General features: G+C 33.3%; 1 long non-coding RNA gene across 1 annotated transcript; it reads left to right on the top strand.

Moving 5' to 3' along the window:
- Positions 1-1,505: 1,505 nt before the first annotated feature.
- Positions 1,506-7,341, top strand: LOC143223761 (uncharacterized). The gene is made up of 2 exons (XR_013013068.1): positions 1,506-1,641; positions 4,820-7,341. It is a non-coding gene; the product is annotated as an uncharacterized LOC143223761 (long non-coding RNA).
- Positions 7,342-19,597: the final 12,256 nt, after the last annotated feature.

Below are 19,597 nucleotides of genomic sequence, written 5' to 3'. Positions count from 1 at the left end.
AATGAGAAGAAAAGTAAACCACTGTATGAATGTATTGTTTTGATAACATTGTTAAAGTTGAATATGGATACTTTTATTACACCACAATTTAGCTATAAACCATGATTGCTGTATGAATATTATTTATTTATTTATTCATGTTCACTCAAAGTTTGGCTTGATACCATGCTTGTGCAATGAAATGTCACAAATAGTCATTATATAAGAAAAATTGCTGTCATCAGTGACCAGAAATGAAACTATTTATGAAATATGGAAACAATATATATTTATAAACTGAACTCACTGCTAGTAGTAGTTTTCCTTTCATTATTTCCCCAGAGAAATGATTGTACAATAACAACAGAATAATATGAATATTAAGCTGTGAAACACTTGGTAATGCTGTTAGGTGCTCAAATAAGGCTGTAACTGAACTTCAATAGTTATTTGTCAGCATCATAGAAAAACAGATTGAATGTGGTGTCCAATATTGTTTTGGCCTATCCATACATACTAAGCAACCACCATGTCTAGTAGTAGCCTATATCCATGTGTTTTTTGTTTTGGTGGATATCTGATTTGTAATTATTCAAAGTAGGTGTATGTGTAGTTCTATAAGACTAAGTAATATTAGTAGATGCCAGTGATTTTTGAACCAAATGTACCAACTATAATTAAGTGTAAAGTGCAAATTTTTGTACTTAAATTTTGTGTTTATCACTTGATGTAAACAATAGAATGTATTGCTTTTTGTGAGTTAACCCTGGTAATTGAAGTCTTGTTTGCATAGGACGAGATATTTAATCATCATTTATTTTTACTTACCCATTCTTTGTAGCTTAACATAATATGAGCTGTTTCCTTGGTATGCTAGGGGTTGGTGATCTAATTAAATGGAGTTCTTAAAGATCAGAATTTGATTAGGGTTAAAAAATATAGCTATTACTAAGTGTTGGTTACTAATACAAATTACAGTGTGAATTGACTTATTTTACATTTGTTTGATTTGTTCTTAACTTTTTAAGGTATTGACTAGGGTACCTCATCTCAACTTATTCAGTCAAAACAATGTTTAAGTCATGCTCGGTATGTACTTACAGTTCCTTCATTTCTGTTCTCATGCAAGCCATACATACAGACTTAATAAGCAATATTTTTTACAAAAAAATAAACACTATTTTAAAAAGTGTAGCATAATATAGGTTGAGTATGAAAGTTAGTACAAATTCACTAGATTCATAACATATTAAGATGGGGTTATCATGATCTTTATTGTTTTAATAATATCAAAGCTCCTGCTGTCTGATAGAATCACAAACTGTTGATAAATTAAAAATCTTGAGTTTTTTTCAATTTGAAAATCTTTTTTTATTTTGGTAATCAAAGAATTTCAACTTTGTCACTGTTGTAATGGTTTTACAATTTTCACAATCTCTGTTTTTGTCTAATATAATTTCTTTATATCTTGCAGCATGTGGTAGTTACAAAAGTGTGAAACTTTCAGTTTAAACTTTTATGTAAATAATAATAATAGTTTATTCCCTGAAGCATTGGCTACAGATGCCTAATTATGCTGTACTTGTGGACACCAGGGACAGGATGACACCTCAAATGACCTATATTCCTGAAGAAAATATTGAAATTATTAAAAATACGAGGGTAAGATACCCACTTGAGTTTTCTTTCTTCTCCTCACCATCTGTTATGTTGACGTTACATTTTTGTTTACACATTTTTATTGAACTCAGTGTTTTGTCATTTTGATAAGTAACAAAATTGGTGTAGTCAGCAGAGGATTATGTTTGTTTTAACCAAGAATTCGACTTACGTAAACAAAGGCAACGACGTGAGAAAAAAGAAAAGAAATAAGTGTTAACTTATAGCAACAAAAGTTTGTTCTTTTGTGAACATCTGGATGAGGCAGGTTGTAATTACATACTCTGTACTATATAATAATCAAAGAGGAACAAACAACCTTTATGAAACTTTATACATACTGGATGCTTGATATTGAGTTTTCCTTAAATAATAAGAAAATTAGTAAATATGTGAAATATTTTATGATAAATCTTTGGACTTTTTTGCTTTTGCTTCATAATATTTCACATCAGAAAGCTTTTCAGTAAAATATGTGTTATGAGCTAAATAATTCAAGTGTTAAAACCTATAAGCCTGTGCTATGCTATTTTTGTATGCCACAGAATTCTGGTTAACTTCAACTTTTGTTGGGATGCATAAGATTTGATACCCCTTGCTACTGAATATATACTGCAAAATAACCCATATGCAGACAAGCACAAGTACTGTGTTTCCAACACTATATAACAAACTAAACAACATACAGTTTGCACACAGCTGTTTACAATCAATTTCTAACAGGTTTTATCAATAACAATAAATTGCATTAAAAATGAAGCCATTTTAAAGTACCATTTGATTAACTCTTTCACTTTAGGTATGCCAAAGTGTGCATGTGACAACCTTTCACATTCAAAATGTAATTAAACTACTTTGTTATTAGTGTGTATTAATAAACTCTAGGAATGTAGATTTGAAATACTTTTGTTTTTCACATGTTTTCTATATTTGTTGTTGTAAAAGCAAACAAAACTTTTTAGTTAGCTAAAATAAATAATTATAATAATGATTTTTATGAGGTAAACTCACAAGTAGTCTCTGAGCTATGTTATTTGATAATGTAATGTAAGCTTTGCCACATGATTTGCAATTTATATGGCACAAATAATGAAGATAGTTCAAAGGGTTCCAAAACATAAAATTTAATTAATATATTATTAAACTGTATACTTTTACAAGATGCAAGCTACTTAGGATAAAAAAACTGATTTTCTGTTAAAATTTGCATTTATTTCAGAAAGTAAATAGTGGAAATCTGTAACTAGTTTCTGATTTGTTATCATAACAATGCTAGCCCTCAGTGATACAGCAATATGTCTGTGGACTTGCATCATTAAAAACCAGGTTTTGATACCAGTGGTTGACAGAGCACAGATAGCCCATTGTATAGCTTTGTGCTTAACTCCAAATAATCAATCTCATTATTCAATACTTACGTTGAAACTTGAGGGATCTGTTCTGTAAGGTCCTGGTTTAAATACACATATTCAAATTTATGATTGTAGTCCCCTTGGTGTGTATTCCTATATGTGGTGATGGGATATCTCAAAGAAGGTTCTGTTCTTTCAGTTTACCTCATCTTGGATCTAAACATCCATCCATGCGTTTGCCGTGTGTGTTGATCTGTGAAGGGGAGGAGAGGATTCTCGTGGTTGAGGGGTTCAACTAAACACACCACTTTGGCCTTGAGTTCCTGTATACTGGTTGTCAACCAAGTACCAGTGTTGGACGTTGTCTGATGCTTGTGTTTAGGTATAGTGCTGACGAAACCCTGGCGTTGCTGCAATGTCCTTGTTTGGCATTGTAGTGCATCTCCTTATAGGGCTCCATGGTGGGTGGGGTCAGTGGACACCAAAATATTATTATTTTTTATTGTGGATCCCCCAAATGTAAATTAAAATAGTAAAAAAATAGACCATACATAGATGACAATGTCAGAATAGGGGACTAGCATCTAAATATTAACCTTTCTTCCCTCTGTTGTTTCTTGGTCACCATACAATATCAAATTTGTAAATTTCTCTCTTTGTTAGTCATTTCATCTCAGTCTGTAGTTGACCGAGATCTATGTTTTGGATGCCTTTATCCACATTCTAGTCACTTTGTGTTTTTTTCCTATTCATCCATGTAGTTTTTCTGTTCTGTATATCCTCAGTCCCCCTATGTTCACATTGTGAAGGACTTGATTTCATCACATTCATGGTGTCTAATTCACTTTAAACTAATGACAAACATCTTACCTATTCCCTTGCTCACTTCTCTTCCTCTTCATTACTCCAGTAATTTGGGATGGCCTATCAGTTTTCCTAATCCTTACCCTCATTCTTACTTACAGTAATTCCATCTGACTCATCTCTCCTATTCACCTTCTAGACCTTTAACATCTAGTCACTATGTTTTACACCTTGCATTTCCTTTCTGCACCTAAGGTACTCTCTCCTCTATGAACAGCAGCACATCCAGAACCTTTCCTTCCATTTGGCTGTGCACATGTGATACCTTACACAATGGATGTTACTCAACCCAACTGATGGAACCTTTTCAAGATCCCACAAATCCACTTCCTTCTCTTCTGGTGAATCTTGCTTAGTGGCTAGACTTTTCAATCACTAGGTCTCCCAAAGTGATTATTCAGAAAGTAAATAGTGGAAACTTGTAATTAGTTTCTGATTTGTTATAATTATGATGCCAGCCCTACAAACAAGGTTTTTATAAAATAGGATGTTATAACAGTTACCACAGAGAACACTTGTTGAGAAATGACATGTATATATGTCCTTACATATGAATATAATTTTAGCGAGCACGATAATGTTAAGTAACGAGTTTGCTGTTGAACTGTGAGCACGATAACGTTAACTGTGAGCACGAAACGTTTGCTGTTGAACTGTGAGCACGATAACGTTAAGTAACGAGGTTGCTGTTGAACTGTGAGCACGATAACGTTAAGTAACGAGGTTGCTGTTGAACCACGAGCACGATAACATTAAGTAACAAGGTTGCTGTTGAACCACGAGCACGATAACATTAAGTAACAAGGTTGCTGTTGAACCACGTTGCTGTTGAACCCGCTGGTAATCGGATTTTCTTGTATATAGATGCTGAATTCGTCATTAACATTGTTTAAAGTCTTAAAATAATTTGAATGTTTAGCTGTGTTATTTATTTACAAAGCATTTTCAAAATTCTTTTCTTTCAGATAATGCATCCTATCTTAGAAGATTATTTTGAAACATTTGATGGAGAGCAGTACATACCACGACCATGGCTGAAAGCTGTCTATCCACATGATTGAATATATTGTTGGTGTCTGTATTATATTTTTGACCACAAAAGTACAATTAATTTTGGACTGTATTCAGTAATTGATGAAAACAGTCATCCGTCATGGAATGTTAAATTATGCCTGATCTTTTAGAATATAATGATGGTGTTGAATATTCTGTGACAGTTCTTTAAAGCTGACTCTATTTGAGATGCATTAATATGTACATTATAAAATGTTAAATATAACTTACTATAGTTATATGATGGAAATATGTAGATATGAGGTTTTACCACAAGGATATTCTTATGATGAATTATTAGTACAAGCAACTCTCACAAGTTGTATGTGTTGAAACATACCTAGTTTCATGATTATTAATTTTTAACTGAATCTTCTGTTTTTTTCTCTACTATCTTCATGAATCAAAATTTACATTTTTCTTTCGTTAACTAGATTAAAACTGATCCTTATTCCCCACCATGTTTTCTAAATTTAGGTATTAGCATACTGTGTTTAACTTTTTTATACAAAAAATAGTAATGTATTGGAACATTCTTTAATTTTTATACAGTTTAAATGTTTATTAACTTAATTTGAAGATTTGACATCTTAGGTATATTAACCCTCATCTGCACACCTTTGGAAAGTTGCACGGTGGAATACCTGGGTCTAACTGGACTGAAGCACAAAATTAGCATTATTGTAAGCTTTGGGTTGAAATTCAAAAAACTAAATGTAATACAACACAAGTTTTATTAGAGTTAACATGCAATATGAACAACATAAAAATACATATGTTTTAGAGGAAGTATGTTGAGAAATGCAGAAATTACAAAATTATATTGTATACAAATAAGTAATATTAAACAATTCCATATACAAACAGTGTATCAAAAAAATGACAAGTTTTAATTATACTCCATTATCCATCAATATATGATGACATTACTAATAATAGTAAAATAAAACAATATACACTTGGGTTTTCCAGACACAAACACAAATGTACTCTTTTAGAAAGCTATGGATTACAAAATCTAATAGGCAGGATAATTATAACAATTATCAAACAAGGTTTTTATAAAATAGGATGTTACAACAGTTATCACAGAGAACACTTGTTGAGAAATGAGATGTATATATGTTCTTACCATGATGATAAGTAAACAGACAGACCAGATGATCCTGTACTACTATGGAAACACAGCTTATATAATGAAATGAACTTTTATAAATTTCTTTTGTATGCTATAGAGTGAACTACGTGTATACTAAGGGTGAAAGATAGTATGGAGCCTGTGTAGATTCCAGATAAACACAAAATTATAGTTTTTTACTCCATATTTTTGTTTTGTTAACAGTAGTGCCTCACTGATCCAGGGTTTCTGCTTGACAATTACATGGGGTCTGTGTGGACCACAGGAATGCTAACAAGGGTTTAAAAAAAATATATATTTTACCCGTAATTCCAAAGTACGAGTTTTGTGAATTATAAAAATAAGAATATGCTTCTGGATTTATTTGAGCAGATTGGAATTTTTCAGAGACAATTCTGGTTTTTCCATACAAGTGGAACAGTTTCAGGTTTACAGTGCTGCATTTACATTTACTGTTCTTGAGTTATATAATGTTAACTTACAGAAACATAGCCTGCTACAGTAACTGGAGCAAGAACAGCAGTTATTAGCATCTTATACATTTATTCCACTTACTACAGTAAAACAAGTTCAGCAATATTTGAACTTGATATTCTTGAAAATATAACACCCTCTAGTAATTATTTTTATAAATGAAAAAATAACAAATGACATTTTAAAACATTAGTATTAATAATCATTGTTTTACTTTAATTTTGATTATGGATATTTGTAAACCTATTTACAATATCAATTTGTTATTGAGTGTAAATAGTAAATACTGTTGCTAAAATACTTATAGGTTTAACATATAAACCCAGATGAAGTTATCAAGCCATACTATGATATTAAATTAATTTTTACTAGAAGTAGTGCTTGGTTTTCTCTCTTTAAATTATGTTCATTTAATTTTGTATTATATTATTTAAAATAAGTGTTTATAAAATGTATTTATAAGATAAAATATAATCACAGTTTTACTTTATTTCTACTGTCAAGTGAATGAAAATCTTGTCTGTAGTTGTGTGTAAGCTTCATCTTTAAATATAATTTGTTGTTTCAAACTCAAGTGATGTTGAACTAGAGTTTATACATTTCTCAAAGTTCATGTTTGTTTTTTAAGAGTACATTAAGAGCAGAAAAAGCTTATACCAGATATTTCAATGCTCCATTAATTGTTTCTTGTGTGAAAATTAATCTAAAATCATAATCGTTTTAAGCATATTGTATTCTTTTGCTGTAGCTTATGATATGTCTGCTACAAAACTAGCTTTAAGAAATGACCTAATAAAGTAGGAAACCTGAAATTATAGAAGTTTATATGAACGTTAGTTCTTTAATGACTTAGTAAGGATAGAGTGGTTGAAGGTTTGCTGAAGTACCTTCATGACATGGTTTCATGTACTTTCTTCAGTTATAGTGCTGTAATGTCTTACAGAAAGTATATAAAACATCAAAACTTGATATAAAGAAAGTAGCATATGCACAGACTGTTACTGAATGTCGACATAAGACATTACTAGTTTCGATGAATGTGTGCTTACTGCTATCACTAAAAGATACAACTTAAAGCACTTACTAACTTTGTATTGTGTTCATAGATAAATAAATAATTCTGGAATTATTAGTTAAATTGTGAAATGTAAATACAGCAATTTTATTTGGTAGTACCAAACTCTACACATGTTCAGGTCTTGACATCCCAGCTAGTTAGAGGTGAATCATTGTCTTTAGGTGAAGAAAATGATAGGTTGCAGTTTTATTAGATATATACGATTTTGTTATTTCAATAACAAAATAGTATTTTAAAAATGAAAATATTATGATGGCTGTGATGTGGTTTTAACCAGTAGTTGATTTTACTCTCAAGAGATGGTGACCAGTCTGAAAGTTGCAAGTACAAATTCTCTTCCTGAACATACTTTCCCTTATAGTTGTAGGGACATTATAATATGATGGTCAGTCCCACTGTTTATTGGGAAAGAGCAACTCGAGAGTTAGTGGTCTTGATTAACTGTCTTCCCTCAAGTCTGTTGCTTCTAAATTAGGGACAACTACTGTAGATAGCCTGTTTAGAGTACCTGTGTGCAATAAACAGAGTTGAAAGACAGTCTCGCTTGTCGGCGTGATGAGAGCTGACGTTACTTGAAACTATACTTCTTGTCTGTATCTCTGTTCTTGTTATAATCCACTCTTAATAAGTCATGAAGAAAACCTGTGTTAAACTTAGTTGAATAAGTAATAGTCCCAAACTAAGTTGGTATGCCAGAATACAAGTTTCTTAAAACCATGCCTGTTAATGTTCTCATTGTGTTATTATACACACATGTGGATAATATTACATCTTAACAGGATGAAAAAAAATTAATGGTGTACTTTGTGAAATGAATTAAAATTTCATGAGGAATATATCTAGTCAAAACTGTAACTTTAAAATATATTCATGTCTTTTCTTATGAAGTAGGAAATTAAAAAAAAAAATTGTATTCACCATGCATAACTGTGTATCAAAATACGTTGCATCAGTTTGGGTTGAGAAAATATTTATGAACCTGATGATGACCGAAGAAGGTCGAAACGTTGTTCACTCTTCTATGTAAAATATTTTCTCAACTCAAAGAGCCGTTTTTGCATATATATTTCTCTACAAGTGGGTTTTCTCGACATCACTGATGTTGAATCAGTGCTTGGTATTAGTGTAAAAATTACACCTGAGTATTTCATTAAAAAGGATTGTTTAATAAGAATGTTAGATTGTGGTTAACATGTTTATAAAGATAAGTGGTTCTCAGGTTCAGATTATAACTTTGATTTACATAATCATAGGATAGCAAATGAATGTTTAAATCACCCTTTATTTTATAGAAAACTATATTCTTCTGTTAAATTCTTCCAAAGTGGTGGCTTTCACTTCTGGTGATGGCAAGTCATTCCATTAATGAATCACCCTGTTAGAGAAATAAAATTGTCTTAACTAAAGATTAACTTGTATATATATTTTGTAATCTTAATCTTTCTTCTGAGGTCATACTTATCTCTTCACACAGAAAACTTTCTCCTCCATGCCTTGGTAGTTTGCATGCTTCCTCCATGCCTTGGTAGCTTGCATGCCATTAGCAATTTCCACCTGAGGTTTATTATAATTTATGCTACTACACAATGATATTATTCAGAAAAGCCTCTCCAACAATAGGAGGGTGAAAGCCTCCCTGCACACTAGCTTCCTCTATGCTTTATCATTAGTGTCTTCATTCTGTTCCTCATCATTAAACTAGTATTTTTCTTCAATTTAATGAGAGTTTGGACACTGAGGAAACTTAATTTCCTTATTTTTTTTCTTCAAACTATGAACACTTGTTCATGTAATGTTTTCTATTACAGGTATGAGTGACTAATTTCTTCACAAAGCTCATGGCTTATGGAGGCATGGTGCTCATTGTGGATAGGACAGTGAATTCCCATTCTGTCAAATACATCATCTTCACTCCTTTCATCAAGAATTCTCTTTTTATTTGTTAGGTAAATGAAGAGAAATATGATTGTTTCTTCTCCTAGGGCCTTGCATGGCCAAGTAGTTATGGTGGTTGACTCGCAGTCTGAGGGTTGCAGGTTTGAATTCCTGTCCTGCTAGACATGCTCACCTTTTCATGTATGGGGGCATTATAATGGATGGTAAATCCCATTATTCTTTGATAAAAGAACAGCCTAAGAGTTGGCAATGGGTGGTAATGACTCGCTGCCTTCCCTCTAGTCTTTCACTGCTGATGATGATTTGTTTTTGAAAGTAAGCTCAAAGCTACACAATGAGCTATCTGTGCTGGGTCCATTGATTAATTCTCTCTACATTCACACACTTGATCTGCTAGTAGATGATTGAGCATGTTCCTATTCTTACCCCTTTTAGTGATTAATTTCAATAGTGTTTGTTCTGACTTCTTGGATTTTTGGCAGTTAGCCACAATTGGGTGATCCATTCCAGAACCCTTTACTTTCAAACTCTGGAGCATCCTTTTTGGACTTATTTTCAATCTGTTAATTTCCACATCTGCCATATATCAGATACTATGAACTGAGTTGCAGAATGCTGCTCTTGGCTGAACAGTGATCTGCTCACAGAATATCTCTTCTCCAACTTCCATTGAGGGTTCTCCTTTGAGGACTCTACTCAGTTTAGTAAGTCCACTATTTCTCATGCTGTTTCTCATCATCTACTCTTTATGCTTCAGCCCTGGCTGTTGCTGCCTTCTGTCAGGTCTGCTCTTTTGATTCTTATAAGGCTCATCCACCTTTCCTCTAGGTCTTGTCCTTGACTACTTGACCCTATTTGTGGTACTCTCTTCTGTACTGGCCCCCTGCTAGTACAGTGGTAAGTCTACAGATTTATAACACTAAAATCAGGTGTTTGATTCCCCTAGATGGGCTCAGCAGACAGCCTGATGTGGCTTTGCTATAAAAAACAACAACAACAACACTTTTATACCACCTGACAACCCAACCCTCTTCCCTTACAAAGCTTACTCTGTTGCATCACCATCTGTTGTTTTCATCTGTAACAGGATCTTGTCCTTCATGGAGTTTCATCTAGTCTATCACTTGTGAATATGACTTTCCCATCTGGTAACCCTTTTCATTCCAGGGATCTTTATACATTGTCCATCTACCCAAGTGGAGGTGTAGCATATGATGTTGGCCTGTCAGTCACCCCTTTCTCCTAATAGTTCTACTGTCAGACACCTTTGCTTTCCTTTTCCAGGCTGTTATACACATGTTCCCCACCATCCTACTTCCCACATGTCTGTTCCTGGCTGATCTGGCATTGGATGAATGTTTGACATAGTTATTAGGCATCCTCTTCCTCCTAAAGATCAGATGACAATTTTCTCAATGATGCCTGGTTTTTAACCACAGTTTACCCACCATTTTTGCATTCACTTTCCTACCATTGCCTAGTGTCAGGCTCCTGGGTGATTTAGTGTTAGCTATGTTTTAGGTGCTCACATGTGCCCAGCCTTGGTTGTTGAAAGAGAAGTTACTTTTTCCTTCAGCTTCCTGGTCATGAGGTGAAGATTGTTAAGACCCTTCTTCTACTCTTGATCTCATATGGCCGTGTTATTATTCTGCCTTTAATTTTAAAATATGGGACTTTTTGCATCTTCCTCCCTTCAAATCTGGGTGAAGAGTGTACCCTGGAAAAGATGTGATATGGTCTTTCATGAGTGTACTCCTCTGGAGCCCCTTTCTGTGGAATGTCACACTTCATGGATTTCTTTCAGATGCTTTCTGAACATAGCTCATTTAGAAAACTTTTGTACTTGTCCCTGTACCATATCAATGTAGGATTGTAGTTTTCTGTGTATTGCCTCTAATGTTAACATTTTCCTTACATGAAAATGTATTTCCAAAAGATACCTCTTCACAAACTTCCAACCATTCCTTGTTACTTCTGGTGCAGTTTAGTGTTCCTGGCATCATCACAGAGTGAAGATCATAAGTGCAAAATGAAAATGTCTGATCTTCTAAACTTTTACTGAAAACATCCATCCCATTTTTCTTTGAGTCTTGAATAATAAAATTACAGTGAAATCCTGTTTTGAGAATCTAGAGTAATTTCATTCCTTCCTTCTAATAGCTGTGAGATGTAACACCATAATCCTTCTCTCAGATGAGAAACATTTGTTTATATTGCACACTCTTTTTGTCTCTGGGTTGAAGTGGTGAACTCATTTCAATCCTTAGTTATGAACCTATTGAATCCTTGGGAATACATATTGGTTTCAACAATTCAGTCCTGCTTCTGCTCAGGTGACAACATGTTTGTAACCCCTCTGGCACTGACCACACTAGTGTCTAAATTATTACTTGAAATGCTTTCCATGATGCTGTATTAAGGCTCTAAAGTAACCTGATACTTCCCTTCTGATAGCTGTAGACAGTGCTTCTCTCAGATAAGGAAGATTTAATGCTTTCTTTATAACTAGAGATCATTCAATAGAACAAGTGGTTCACAGAGAATCTTGTGATGCATTTAGGAGTAACAGGGTCTCTCGTTTGGGTTGGCATTTCACTCTCATAAATTAATTTTTCACATACAGTTGAACTTTTGATGTATAAAATATACCTGGTTTCTTTAATGTTCCTGCCATCTAGCTTGATGATGTATTCTGATTATGGACACATTTTGAAAATTAAAATTGTACATTTAAAATGATGTTTATCTAAGAATTATTTTTATATATCATTCTTCCTCCTACATTTTGTACACTCCCACAGTAGTGGTTAGCTAGCCATCTGTAGATACAGGAAGATGTTGGTTGTTATGGAGAAAATCTTCCTGGCTGATGATGACGTGATGTTTGTTGTGTATAACTGGTTGCCAAAGGATTGGTGTTAATATGTAGGAGGAAAATTAAGTTAGATATATCAAATCCTTTGAGAAATATTTTTTTTCCACATAATAACTTTGTGATGTAAATTTCAAAATATTTTCAAATTTGATTTCAATATTAAAGTAGAACCCTTATTCTAGATAGCTTATCAATATATATATATAAATTCTTAATAGATCCATGTTGACTGGTAATTATTTTTAAGATTTGTAATAAGTATGTGTCAGCTTTTGAGATAGAAATGTTACATTTCAATTATGCACACACAATTTTAAGTTTGAGAAGTAGAACGTTTTATGTGTAGAAACATTTGAAGACAGCTATTCACAAGAATATAATGCTGCCAGTGTAAAGATATAACAAGATCAACTACACAATAACAACAGTAGTTTTACATCACTGAAATTCAGGGTTCAGTTCCTTACTGTGCATGTGGTTCATTGTGTACATTTGCACTAAAAAAAAAAAAAACATTTTTAAATTATATTTTTGTTTAATACACTTATTTTAGTGACCTTTCTAAGGTTTTATTATGACTACAGTGTTCATCCCATTTTTCACTGCTAGTAACAAGAAACCTGTGATCCTGAGTATATATTTTAATTTTATAATAGATCCAAATTTATGTTTGTTAGGATTGATTACGTTAATAAATATTGAGTCAACAAGCTTTGACCAGTTAATATTAATGTTCTGGTTTCTTGGTTGAGAATCATTTAGAATGTGACATCAATAATTTTGTGAATAAAATTGTATTTCAAAAATTGTCTCTGTTCTTTCATGTAATTACCAACTATAATATAATAATGTAAACAACACAGATTGAGTCATATACCAAGTAAAAAAACTCTATCCTGATGGTTGTAACAACTAAATATTTCATAGCTTGAGTTTTTCATGCGAGTAAACTTAAAATTTAAGTATAACGTAAGTGACTGGGTAATAATGACATGTTAAACTATCAGGCTAGTGCTATAATAGGTACAAGTTATTCTTGATTGGATACATTTTATTACAGAATTTTCAGAAAATGCTTGAAACTCTGACTTAGTGAAGGTCTTGGGGTACATGTTGATGGCACAGTTTCAACATGCCACACAACTATCGGAGAAGACATAGTTTTTTTTCTTGTTAATCTAAAACACTATAAATATTTCTGGCACACAAATGGCTACTCACATAGGCTTTATAGCAAAGAAAATTGTTACCATATGTAGATAATTTCCTGGTGTTACAGTTATATATTATGGAAGATGTTGTAGAAATAGGTTGGTTGGTTGGTTGGTATAATATAGTCTCTCTCTAAAAGATATCAAATCTGTAGCAGTGTAGGAAAATCAGTCATGCAAAATTCAAAACAAACCAAACTGTTACATAACAACAGACCCAGGTTGAAAGCTATAGCTTCTTTGGTGATGGGATTTGAACTTATAACTGACGGATTGAGAATTAATAATCCTACCCACCATGCCATTTCAGCCTGTTGTACTAACTTCCAACATACAAGTATAGGTTACAAAATAATTATGAAGCCCAATCTCCATTTGCCAGTTGTTACTGAATTACCCCACTTTTGAAAAATACCACTCACTATCAATAACTGGACGAAGGCCAGTTGAATGGATAAGACTAAACTTCAAAAATGTTGGCTTGCTTTGGTGAGCAAAATACGTCTCGAAACATTGTACATAAAAGGAGAGCCTCATGCGAGTACAAAGGTAAGTCTACAGATTTACAATGTTAAAATCAGGGGTTCAATTCCCCTCAGTGGGTTCAGCAGATAGCTCAATGGGGCTTTGCTGTAAGAAAAACACACATAAAAGAAGAGTTTAAGTTTATAGGTTTGTATGTATATGTATTTCTATCTCGTGTCTTATGAACAGTGTTTTTCCATTTCCTTTTAAATGAATTTGAAATAAATACTAATTTTCATTTCAGTCCATTTAAGTATATTACATGCAGCACTTATTTAAGTTCAGAAATCTGTGTGTGTGTTGATAGCAGTCACATTGGGCTGACTGCTATGTCCACTGAGAGCAGTCAAAACCTTGAATTTAGTGTTGTAAATCTGTAGACTTACTGATATCCCATCTGAAACGGAAGTTGGTTATTAGCTTAGATCCGTTCTCTGACCTGCTTTTTTCTTGTGTAAACATATTTTGTTTCTACAAACTCAGATGATGTCACTGTTTGTTTGAAATTAAGCATAAAGCTACACAATGGGCTATTTCTCTTCTGCCCACAACAGGTATCGGAGCCTGGTTTGTAGTGTTCTAAGTCCACAGACATGTCACTGGAAGAAGGCTGATGTCATTGTCTAAAATTAAAGGTTTAATAAAGTTTATTTCTTGTTGCAGCCCGACATGGCCAGGTGGGTTAAAGCATTTGACTCGTGATCTTAGGGTCGCAGATTCAAATCCCCATCGCAACAAACATGCTCACCCTTTCAGCTGTGGGGGTGTTATAATGTGACAGTCAATCTCACTATTCGTTGGTTAAAAAAATGGTAATGAGTAGTGATGATAAGTAGCTGCTAAATCAGGAATTACTAGCGTATAAAGCTCTCGTATAACTTTGCACAAAATTAACTCACTTATCGTGAACCCTTGGTAAGACATCAAGAAAGTTCCAGAAGCTTCGATATTGTTTGATGATGAGCACTGGGTAAGTGTTGTTAGTGTTACATATTGGTTAATTCTTTTTTATTTCTAATTTTATTTATTATATAGCGTAGATTAAGGTACTGTATTTAATAAATTGAGTTTATTTAAAGCAACCCTACAAGTTTAAGAATATTTTCACTTATCACTCTCACAGGTATATATTTTCAAATTGTGATTATAAATAATACATGATAGTTTTAGAGGGGAAAACTGTTGGTCGCCTCCATATTTGCTTCTGACACAATATTTTTTTATACCATATGCATGGCATTCAAATAGTTTTATTCATATGCCCCTAAAAACCTGGAGCTCCATTGTTCCATGGAAGGAGAAAGCACCCCAGATCATGATGGAACCTCCTCCATTGTGTCGTAGAAAATGGCTCCTGTGGGATATCTTTATTGTGCCAGTAACGTTGGAAGCCATCTGGACCATCCAGGTTAAATTTTTTCTCATCAGAGAACAAAACCTTCATCCACTTTTCTACATCCCATGTTTGGTGCTTCTCAGCAAAGTCTTTGATTCAGTTCTTTGACACGAACCCTCCATTTATTATTGTTATATAATATAATTTATCTCGAACAAACATCCAATTCACTATGTTGTGTATTACAATTTACAAAGGAAGAAGGATATTGGTAAATAAAAAAGATGAAGCTACATGTACAACTAATCCAATAGCCACATTTAAAGACAGAGAGTAGTGATAGCAAATGATACATTTAGCACTGAGTCTAATAAAGGAGTGATAGTTAAAGAGGAAGTGCTGAGGGAATTATTCCCTGAAGTAAAGTAAGGACTGGAAATTAAGTTTGAGATCCCATAAAGGTCCTATCAGAAGGACAGATGCTGGTATGGACTGAGTGATGGATAAAATCTAGAGAAGGAAGTAGGCAGGTGTATTAATAAGTTGGTCTAATCTTGTATAAATTAATTTACCATCACTGAAGGCTGTGGTACTGGGTACCAGAAAGGATTTGGTAAATGTATACAGACGTTGAGTATTCAACTGGTTATATAGCTATCAGAACTCTTGGGAATTGAAAAACACACTGTACAAAGGATCTTGTAGGATAGATAGGGATGAATAGAGGTTTTCAGGGAACCTACAGAAATGTTCTATTAATTATAGCATACTCAGTAACATGTGTGAAAGTAAGTGTGACTCAAAGGTATAGGGACTTCTATCATAGACATGACTCTCAAAACAGAAATAATTTCACTATAAGACAGATTAGGAGTGGATCAACCTAAAATAAAAGGAAGAAAATTCAGCCCAATTGAGAAATGTTTTGAAAATTCTCCGTGAAAAGGGTAGAAAAAGTCATAAGAAATTCAAGATTTATGTTCACTGGAATGAAGTTTGAAATTATAATTAATTATTTATGATAAAATAAAGGGAACACTAACAAACAGCAAAGCCTTGAAGTAAAAGAAAGAGGAAAACTTTTAACACATCATCAGGTGAAGATGAAAAACCACTTTTTATTATCTCCTGCTGGTTGGTCACCAGAGATCTGGTTTTGGAAAGTTAACATTTTCTTACGAGAAAATGTGTTTCTATTAGATACTTACCAGTTCAGAGAAAGATTATCTTCTGTTAGCATCTTCCATGAGTATTTGCATGACACTAGCTTTCAGGCAACTCCTACGTAACCTCTCGTAAATTCTCATGAATTATATTATTGAATAATAATGTTATTGTGCAGTAAAATCCCTCTTTCTACGAATAGGAGAGTGACGTCAACTCCCTGTTTGCTAGCCCCATCTATACTCATGAAACTTCATTATTGACCAGGAAAGAAGTCGTAAGTACCCAAAAGAAAGCAAGCATACACATCAGGAAACTTGTGGGTGAAGTGGATACTTAAAAGGCAGAACATGATACAGATGGTCTGCTATGAGGTACATCGCTTTTAATACATGAGAATCTATAAAGTAGTTTCACTGCATAGATTCCCATAAGGTCGAGTGTTTAAAAACAAAGAGTTAAAGATCTGGTACTTACTCTATTATTGATGTAAGAATGGATAATAATCAAACAACCCACTAGCATTGGTAAAAAATGCAAACATTTCCGTTTGACAGAATAAAGGTCAATCACACTGATGAGGAGGAATTGCTTGTGCTGGTCCAGATGTCTAAGGTGAGACTGTTGTTCAGTGATGTACTACAAACGGGAAGATAAGCATGTGTGAAGAGGTATAGGTCTGGTATGAATCGATTGTGATTTATGACATAAACATTACTTCATAAGCAGCTGAAGCTTCAAATATTGATCAACATTGGGAATAGAACCCTGGATTTCAGTGTTATAAGTCCATAAACGTAAAATTGGTCCATCGATGACCCAACAGAACAGAAAAAATAAATCATATTTGTCTGCATGTAAAATGTAAGTAACGTTTACACGTGAAACTGGTAAATGTCTTCCTCGTGTACAGTGAGCTTATAACATAAATCAGTCAGTAACAAACGTCGTTGGAAAGTCCTTGTTTGACTTTTTCTGTAGAGCCCTACAGGATACCCTATGAGAAAAGAGAGGCCAACAAATGTTGACTATATAAGAAGACTTAGGATATGAACTAAGAACAGTGTTTGTATATAGTGTTAAAGATCATTGCTCAGAGTTTCATTGAAGAAGGGCTTATTTTTGGAAATACAAGACTGTTTAGTGTTGGTGTCATTAGTTGGATTATTTCATGACTTAATATTTATGATTGTTTAGTTCTTCTTTTGGCATTGGTAAAGTTAAAATACAGTGTTTATTTTAAAGACTGTTTATCTTCTGAAACCACAACATGAATCATGCCTGCTGTTTAAAATATTGATAGTTGAATGTTATCAGAATGATGACATATTTTTACTTTCCAAATCAATGATTAAAATGACCCCCTCACGTGACACAGCTGTATGTGTGCGAGACTCAAAACGCTATAAACGGGGTTTCGATACCCACGATAGGAAGAGCAAGAACAGCTCATTACTTAGCTTCGTGTCTAACTTAAAACAACTGAGTAAAATTCAACTAAAAACTTCATATATAACTACACAACGATACATTTATAAAACAACACAGATATGGATTTAGAGCTGATAATTTATTATATCTGTGAAATTATCATACAAAATCAATTAGTAGTTACATTAAAAAGACAATAAGTACTAATACAGCTAGAGGTATATATCAAAATGGGCTCGGCATGGCCAGGTGGGTTAAGACGTTCGACTCGTAATCTGAGGGTCGCAGGTTCGAATCCCAATCGCACTAAACATGCTCGCCCTTTCAGCCGTGGGGGCATTATAATGTGACGGTCAATCTCACTATTAGTTGGTAAAAGAGTAGCCCTAGAGTTGGCGGTGGGTGGTGAAGACCAGCTGCCTTCCTTCTAGTCTTACACTACTAAATTAGGGATTGCTACCGTAGATAGCCCTCGTGTAGCTTTGCGCAAAATTCCAAAACAAACAAACAATCCTCAAATAAAGCAGTTGTGTTCTTTTTATCTTTTTATTTATCAATAAATGTTTTTACGAGAGCTCTGTTTATTATGATGGTGGTGCATACAGTCCTCTATAGCTTTGAGACAAGTTTAAGAAAATAAATACAAATAATAATATATACTTGATCACACTTGAAACATGGCTATCAATGTTTAACTGTATTATTCATGATTCGCTATTTATTTTGGATATATTTGGTTTCGAGAACAAATCTATATTGGGCTATCTGTTGTATCCAACACAGGAAATCTAATCGTATATATCAGCGTTGTAACTCAGTAATCTTACCTCTGTCTTACTAAGGGTCTTGTATTTGTTACTTTGCCTTCTTCGTATTTCATTACAATATTAACCGAATTCATTTCACTATTAGAAAAACAGAAAAAAATGCTCAAACTTTATATATTTTTTAAATAACCGTATTTTCAGGATTTATCTCAGTAGTACTAGTCAATGTTAGGATTTTAAACACTCGAGGGAAGAAGCATTATTAATAGGGAGACTTTTTTCAGTTTACAACAGATTAGACTAAATATCGACACAAAATCAGAAGAACTAACACTAAAGACTGTGCTTGTTTAGAATTACAAAACTTCTCTATTTTTAATTAGCATTCGTTTCTGACGTCAGTTCTTCGTGGTTTTGGAATTAAAAGCACAACAACAGTTTCAGTGAATAAGAAACCAAAATTATTATTTTACGCTTCACTTTCAGTGTTTTAACATATACGATAGCAAATGAGTTCACGATGTTGAGCTTAAGAAATTTTCACTGAAAACTGGACATGGAAACTTTAGTGGTAGGTATGAGTTAGTTCGGTGATCTAGATTTCAGTAAAGTATTTATAGAGCAGTGATTAGAATTCAGCGATGTATTCAGTGTATGAAATATCAAGTAGTTGTTGACCTAGAAAAGTCAAGTTTGTTATCAATCGATTAAATGTTAGGATACACGTTATTACTGTATTATTAAATGTTAGGTTACACGTTATTACTGTATTATTAAATGTTAGGTTACACGTTA

Source organism: Tachypleus tridentatus, chromosome 8, assembly GCF_004210375.1.
Source record: "Tachypleus tridentatus isolate NWPU-2018 chromosome 8, ASM421037v1, whole genome shotgun sequence".
In the NCBI taxonomy this organism is placed as follows: domain Eukaryota; kingdom Metazoa; phylum Arthropoda; class Merostomata; order Xiphosura; family Limulidae; genus Tachypleus; species Tachypleus tridentatus.
Note: the sequence above shows the minus strand (reverse complement) of the source record. Positions and strands in the feature narration are given on the sequence as shown.